Here is a 7,500-nt window from a genome sequence, read left to right on the forward strand (position 1 = left end):
GTGTTTCGATGTGCAATAAGGGAGAGATCCCTGTGTTTTGTGCAGTAAGGGAGAGATCCTGTGTGTTTGATGTGCAATAAGGGAGAGATCCCTGTGTTTTGTGCAGTAAGGGAGAGATCATGTGTGTTTTTATGTGCAATAAAGAGAGATCCCTGTGTTTTGTGCAGTAAGGAAAGAGATCCCGTGTGTTTGATGTGCAATAAGGAGAGATACTCTGTATTGAGCAATGAGGGAGATCCTCTGTTCTGTGCAGTAAGGAAAGATCCTGTGTTTAGATGTGCAATAAGGGAGAGATCCTCTGTATTGTGCAATCGGAGGGAGATACCCTCTGTTTTGTGCAGTAAGGGAGAGATCCCGTGTTTTGTGCAGTAAGGAGAGATCCTGTGTTTGTGCGGTAAGAGGGAGATCCTGTGTTTAGTTCAGTAAAGAGAGATGCAATAAGAGAGAGATAATATGTGTTTTGTGCAATAAGGGAGAAATCCTGTGTTTTGTGCAATAAGGGAGAAATCCTGTGTTTTGTGCAATAAGGGAGAAATCCTGTGTTTTGTGCAATAAGGGAGAAATCCTGTGTTTTGTGCAATAAGGGAGAGATCCTGTCTTTTGTGCAGTAAGGGAGAGAACATGTATGTTCTGCAGCAAGGAGAGATCCTGTCTTTTGTGCAGTAAGGGAGAGAACATGTATGTTCTGCAGCAAGGAGAGATCCTGTCTTTTGTGCAGTAAGGGAGAGAACATGTATGTTGTGCAGCAAGGAGAGATCCTGTCTTTTGTGCAATAAGGGAGAGATCCTGCGTTTAGTGCAGTAAGGAGAGATGCAATAAGGGAGAGGTCCTGTCTTTTGTGCAGTAAGGGAGAGAACCTGTGTTTTATTGCAATAAGGAGAGATCCTTTCTTTTGTGCAATAAGGGAGAGATCCTGTCTTTTGTGCAATAATGGAGAGATCGTGTCTTTTGTGCATTAAGGGAGAGATCCGCGTTTGTATGTATTTTGCAGAAAGGTTGATGTCAGTCTCTGTGTTTAGTGTGCAACAAGCGGAGGTTCTTGTTTTGTGACATGTCTTGTTTAACCCTTTCACCGCCAAGCTCGCATTTATGCACAGGTATGGTAGAGGACCCATGTCACTGAAAGGTGACCATTCATTGGTCTGTTATCCATGAACCTACTGCTCTTAATGTTCGGTGGTAGGATAAGCCATATTTTCTATACATCGCAGGGGGAATCCCCAGCCATTCTTGGTCACTGTCTCTTCTGTGTTTATACCACAAGGGAATTTTGTACTCTAAATTGACTGGCGGTGAAAGGGTTAAAATGGAAGAGACGTGTCTGTGTTTTGTGCAATGAAGGAGAGACCCGTTTGTTTGTTGTTGTTGTTGTTGTTTTTGGTTTGATGGTTTGTTTGTTTGTTGTTGTTTTTTTCCCCCAGTATAGGAGATGTGTTTGTGTTCTGTGTACAAAGCGTTGATCCGTGTTTTGTTACCGTGAGAAAGACGATTCCGTGTTTTGTGCAATGAGGGAGTCTGTCCATGCTTTTTCTTTCCTCTTTTTTTTCAATAAGAGAGGTTTCTATACCCCCTTCCTGACTTGTGTGATAAGGGAGAGCAAGTAATGTCATATTTTAGCATCCTAGAATCAGGAACTTATTTTACCGGCAATTTGTGTGCATGTATGAAACGATATTGCCATCTGTAAATGTTGCAGCCAATTTTTTTGGTGGATTTCGACTTTAATTTTAATTTTGTACGGGTTTTTTTTTTGTTTTTTAAAACAGTTTTGATGCGGACTCAGTCACCAAACTAACGTGTCATCATCTTGTTTTTTTCCCCGTTATTGATCCCAACAAATCATGAAAATGTAACCAATAGTGGAGTGATGGCCTAGAGGTAACGTGTCCGCCTAGGAAGCGAGAGGATCTGAGCGCGCTGGTTTGAATCACGTCTCGCCTTGAGTGGTGGTCTGGACGCTAGTCATTCGGATGAGACGATAAACCGAGGTCCCGTGTGCTAGCGTGCACTTAGCGCACGTAAAAGAACCCACGGCAACAAAAGGGTTGTTCCTGGCAAAATTCTGTAGAAAAATCCAACACGATAGGAAAAAAACAAATAAAACTGCACGAAGGAAAAAATACAAAAAACATGGGTGGCGCTGTAGTATAGCGACGCGTTGTCCCTGGGGAGAGCAGCCCGAATTTCACACAGAGAAATCTGTTGTGATGAAAAAAAAAGAAAAACAAATACTTGTGGCTGGTAATGAGGACACAGTAACAACAGCGAACAGCTTACACAGTGATGAAGTTAATAATGTCAATGGACATGGTGCGTTCAGCTATTTTCTTTTTGTCTCCTTTTCGTTTTTAAGCGTTGTGGTTGTGGTTGTGGTGGTTGTTGTGGCTGGGGTTGTGGCTGGCCGTGGTTGTTATTTTGTCTGTTCAGAAGAGAATATTTCATATCAAAGTAAACGTTGTACTCGGTTACGGCTCCTGGTGCCAGTTGCATTGCTTGGTTCTACAGTTACACGTGACTAAATGCCTACGTTGACGAACGAACTACGCCATTGGTCAGTTCCATACTACACACAGTTAGTAGCGGGTTATGACCATACTAGTAACAGGCTCTTCCGTCCGAGCAATGCAGCTGGCTCCTGGTGAATAAAGGTTGGAGATTTTTTTTTTTTTTACCGATCGCCTAGGTGTAGCAGAATATGATGTGCTAGTGCTTGAAAACCCCCTTCGTGTGTCTACGTATGCAGAATGTAAAATACGCTCGTTGAGAGATCCTGTAATCCATGTCAGTGTTCGGTGGGTTATGGAAACAGGCATGCATCCTCCGCCCCCCCCCCCTCCCTCCCAATCCCCCCCAAACCCCAAAAAACTGCGGAGTATGACTGCCAACATGGCGGGTGTGAAAACGGTCATACACATGAAAGCCCTCTCGTCCGTACGAGTGAGTATGGCCTTGGGAATCGCAAGCCATGAGCGAAGAAGAAGAGGAAGAAGAATATAGAATAGAATATGTCTTTATTACCGAGTGTACCGGGGTCACAAGAAATATTTGGGGGGGGGGGGGGGGGATACCACATGACAAGGTACGAACATAAATCGAAAAGCATATATAAACACAGATACAGATACAGAGGCTGAAACCTCCGTGAGTAAGAGTAATGCCACGAAATCGACACAGATGACGGGGGCAGTTTTCTTTTTTTTATTTAAAAAAAAAAGGATGATGATGAATGTTGAGGATAATGATGACGATGCAGGTGTTCACAGATCCTAGGATGTCTGTCCCTTGATCTAGGATTGTCGGCGATTTGTGTTTTCTTTTGTGTTGTGCAAAATCAACAAGACCGTTAAACCGTCAGAAAGGAAAAACAAAGTACCAAAGAGTAGTGGCCGCTCTTCAAATTCAGGCCAGACTGATGATCAGGTAACTTCTTCTTGTCTCTAGTTCCTAAATAATCACTAACTTACAAACATATTTTCTCTCCGCGTGGAAGAAAAAAAAACCTACAAAAAACCAACCAACCAACCAAAAAACAACAACAACAACAACGAAAGATACGTGTTTTAAGAATTACTCTTCATACCTTTTTATGATTTCAAAAGAGATTAATGATTCGAATCAACTAAATTATGGACCCCTCCCCCCCCCCCTCTCCCCCCTGACCACCCTCCACCCCACATCCACAATACTCCCTTCTATTCCTTGAAGTGATGGACGGAAAGACCAATGAGAAAGCAGATCCTTGATGAGAAGGTCAAGTCGACCAATGAGAAAGCAGATCCTTGATGAGAAGGTCAAGTCGACCAATGAGAAATAAAACAAATCGTTCAAGAGGAGTGAGACGGGGGGTCGACCAATTCGGGAAATAATTCCAAACTCGCGGGTTGCATTCCGCAACAACCAAAGCAGCATTCTCGAAGGGAAGATGCAGTTTTCCACTGATTGAAATATTTTTTTGTTTTGTTTTAAAGGACTCACTCACTCACGCAGCAGACAAATAGCCCCTTGGCATTGCTAAAAAGACAGAATCGCTTCCAATGTGGCATGCGGAGAACTGTGTGGAAATTAAGTTGGGTTTTTTTTTGTGTGTTGGGATTCCGAAGCCTGAGGAATTCGTTCATCGTTCGAGTCACGGGGGATTATTTTGGTCCATGTGTGATGGTTGTGGTTTAGGATGATGAGAGAAGTACGTGTTGTTTCGGAAACGAGGCTTCAGTGATTTGTGTCGAATCATGGGGTATTATTCTGGTGTTGGCGTGATGTGGTTTAGGATGATGAGAGAAATACGTGTTCTTTCGGAAACGAGGCATCAGTGATTCGCGTCGAATCATGGGGTATCATTCTGGTGCATGTGTGATGGATTTGGATTGTTGTGGCTCAGCATGAAGAGACGCATGTGCTGGTTGATCATTGGGAGTGTGAGTCGTCATGGACACTCGCTATGTAGCTGGATAGTATGCTGCTTGTGAATGTACAGGTAAGAAAACAATTGAAAAGAGAGAGAGAATAAGAGAGAGAGGGTCAGTGTGTGTGTGTGTGTGTGTGTGTGTGTGTGGAGGGATTGGGGGAAGTGGAGCATGCGAACGCTGGCGGGCACCTGTCACTTGCTTCAGTGCGTGTTTGTGTGTACGTGTGTGTGTGCGTGCGTGCGTGTGTGTGTGCGTGCGTGCGTTCAGTGACAGAAGGAAGAGCACATGGTTTATCTTGCCACATACATAATTATATATGACAGTCAGTCGTGTCCGACTATGACCATCAGAACAGCAGAGGAGGCAACTGCTGTTCCGACTATTTGGGCTAGAATTTGATTGTAGTGGAGAGTGTCTTGCCCAAGTACATCCCCACTCTCTCGGCCAAAAGGGTTTTAGGACAGTCGGCATTGGGATGGTTCCCAAAGGCCAACTAGTCCACAAGGCTGCAGCACTAAGAGCCAGTGTAATTTTGCCTCCTAGTTTGAGAGTCATAGTCCTTCACAAAAGACTAAGCTGTAAATGGTTTCCCATTGACTGGAGAAACCATTGATAATACAGCTCTCACTTTGCTGTTGGCCCAAATGTAAACTTATGTCAATCTGTGATATAAGCCGAGTGTTGGGCCTACATACAACATAATAAAAGTGCGTTTTAGATGTATTGTGTGTCCACGAATGGTTGAAAGAAATACCAGTTGAAGCAGAAATCTGCTAAATTGATATAATTTACACTCAAGCATAATCATTTTACAAAGTTTCGTCCCGATTAATGTTTTTTAGAGTCTTTTTTATTCCCTCAAAATATACTGAATTATTGTATTCGTACATTATCATTATTACTATTATCATTATGAACATTTACGCCTAATCTTGAAGATTAGCCCTAGGCGTTTACAAATAGAACACACATGTAAATATCGAAAAGGAACACAAGATACCAAACATCATTGAAAACTATTCATCCACACCCACCCCACCCCCACACAATACACACAAGCACACGCGCGCGCACACACACAAGTGAGCATTTGTGAACAAAAATAAAACATAACAAAAAAAACAAAACTTTGAGTTAGTCGCGAATTTTGACCAAACTGAGCAAACCATTAGGCCTTGTTTGCATCAGTTTGACATGGTAAGTATGTTTGACCAAACAAACCTCCCATTCATACGTGGTATTTCACTTGTGTTTGCGGTCAAACAGCGTATACTTGGTATTTTTTGTTTGTTCGTTCGTTCGTTTGTTCCTTTGTTCGTTTGTTTGTTTGTTTGTTTGTTGTTTGGTGTTTTTTTCAAACTAATGATAGATATCACCACATTTCTGGCTACGATTGTGTTTATGATAGCAGGGGTTTGTTTCTGTGGATGTTGTTTTGGAAGTCTTCCTTCTTCTTCTTCTTCACTTCATCCTCCTCCTCCTCCACCTCCTCATTTTTCTTCTTCTTTTTCTCCTCCTCCTCCTCCTCCTCCTCCTTCTTCTTCTTCTTCTTCTTCTTCTTCACTTCATCTTCCTCCTTCTTCACCTCCTCCTCTACCACCTCCTCATTTTTCTTCTTCGTTTTCTCATCCTCCTTCTTCTTGTTTTTCTTCTTCTTCTTTTCCCCCCTCTCCACCTCCACACATGTGGGTACGTATAGACCTTTTTAACAGTTTGTTAATATGAAGTCTGCACGTAAAAAAAAATTGCTACATTTCTGGGGGTGTATAGGGAGAAAGAGGCGGGGGGGGGGGGGAGGAGGGGGCTTACGGTTTTGTTGATTGTATTGTTTTAACAAACATTATTGGGTTTTTTTTTGTTTAATTAAAAGCAAGAATAACAGTAACATTGATTATTTAGGAAGAAGAAGAAATAATGTTATTATCACTGTCGTTATTGTTTATTGTTGTTAACACCATTATCATCGTCATCGTCATCGTCATTCCTACTACTACTACTACTGCTATTGCTGCTGCTACTACTACTGCTGCTGCTGCTGCTGCTGCTGCTGTTGATGTTGCTACTTCCACTACCACTATACTGGTTTTGCTACGACAGCTACTGCTGCTACTAGTACTACTACTGCTGCTGCTGCTGTTGATGTTGCTACTACCACTACCACTGCTACTGGTTTTGCTACGACAGCTATTGCTGCTACTAAGCCTAATGTTGGTATTGTCAGTGTCTTCATCTTCTTCGTCTTCTTCTTCTTCTACGTTCGTGGGTTGGAACTCCCACGTTCACTCGTATGTAAAACGAGTGGGATTTTACGTGTATGACCGTTTTTACCCCGCCATGTAGGCAGCCATGCTCCGTTTTCGGGGGTAGTATTGTTAGTGTAATTATTGATGTCACGCGTGTCGAAGCATGTTGCGTATGTGTGATGGTATTGATGGCGATCATCATCATCATTTTACATTATCATCATCATGATCGTAATGATTGCAGGCTGATTTTTCGTTTATTGTCGCAGTTATTGTACGTCTCTATTGTACGAGGAAGGTGGCAGAATGGTTAAGACGCTCAGCTGCCAATACAGAGAGTCCGTGAGGGTGTGGGTTCGAATCCCGCTCTCGCCCTTTCTCCTAAGTTTGACTGGAAAATCAAACTGAGCGTCTAGTCTTTCGGATGAGACGATAAACCGAGGTCCCGTGTGCAGCACGCACTTGGCGCACTGAAAAAGAACCCATGGCAACGAGAGTGTTGTCCTCTGGCGAAATTACGTAAAATGAAATCCACTTTCATAGGTACACAAATATGTAAGCATGCACTCAAGGCCTGACTAAGCGCGTTGGGTTATGCTGCTGGTCAGGCATCTGCTCAACAGATGTGGTGTAGCGTGTATGGATTTGTCCGAACGCAGTGACGCCTCCTTGAGAAAGTGAAACTGAAACTCTCTCTCTCTCTCTCTCTCTCTCTCTCTCTCTCTCTCTCTCTCTCTCTCTCTCTCTCTCTCTCTCTCTTATGGGCCTTATTTGCTACCTTTTATTTCTCTTACATCTGTGTTTTAAATCTTATCATTACTTTTCTGTGTTAATTTCACTTGAATCATTCA

General features: G+C 42.8%; 1 protein-coding gene across 1 annotated transcript in view; it reads left to right on the top strand.

Annotated features, from left to right (window-relative positions):
* LOC143275040 (uncharacterized) overlaps positions 1-7,500 on the top strand; it is a 256,108-nt gene that overhangs the window by 239,187 nt on the left and 9,421 nt on the right. The gene's annotated exons all lie outside the window — the stretch shown is intronic.

The sequence above is a fragment of the Babylonia areolata genome, chromosome 29, assembly GCF_041734735.1.
Source record: "Babylonia areolata isolate BAREFJ2019XMU chromosome 29, ASM4173473v1, whole genome shotgun sequence".
Classification (NCBI taxonomy): Eukaryota; Metazoa; Mollusca; class Gastropoda; order Neogastropoda; family Buccinidae; genus Babylonia; species Babylonia areolata.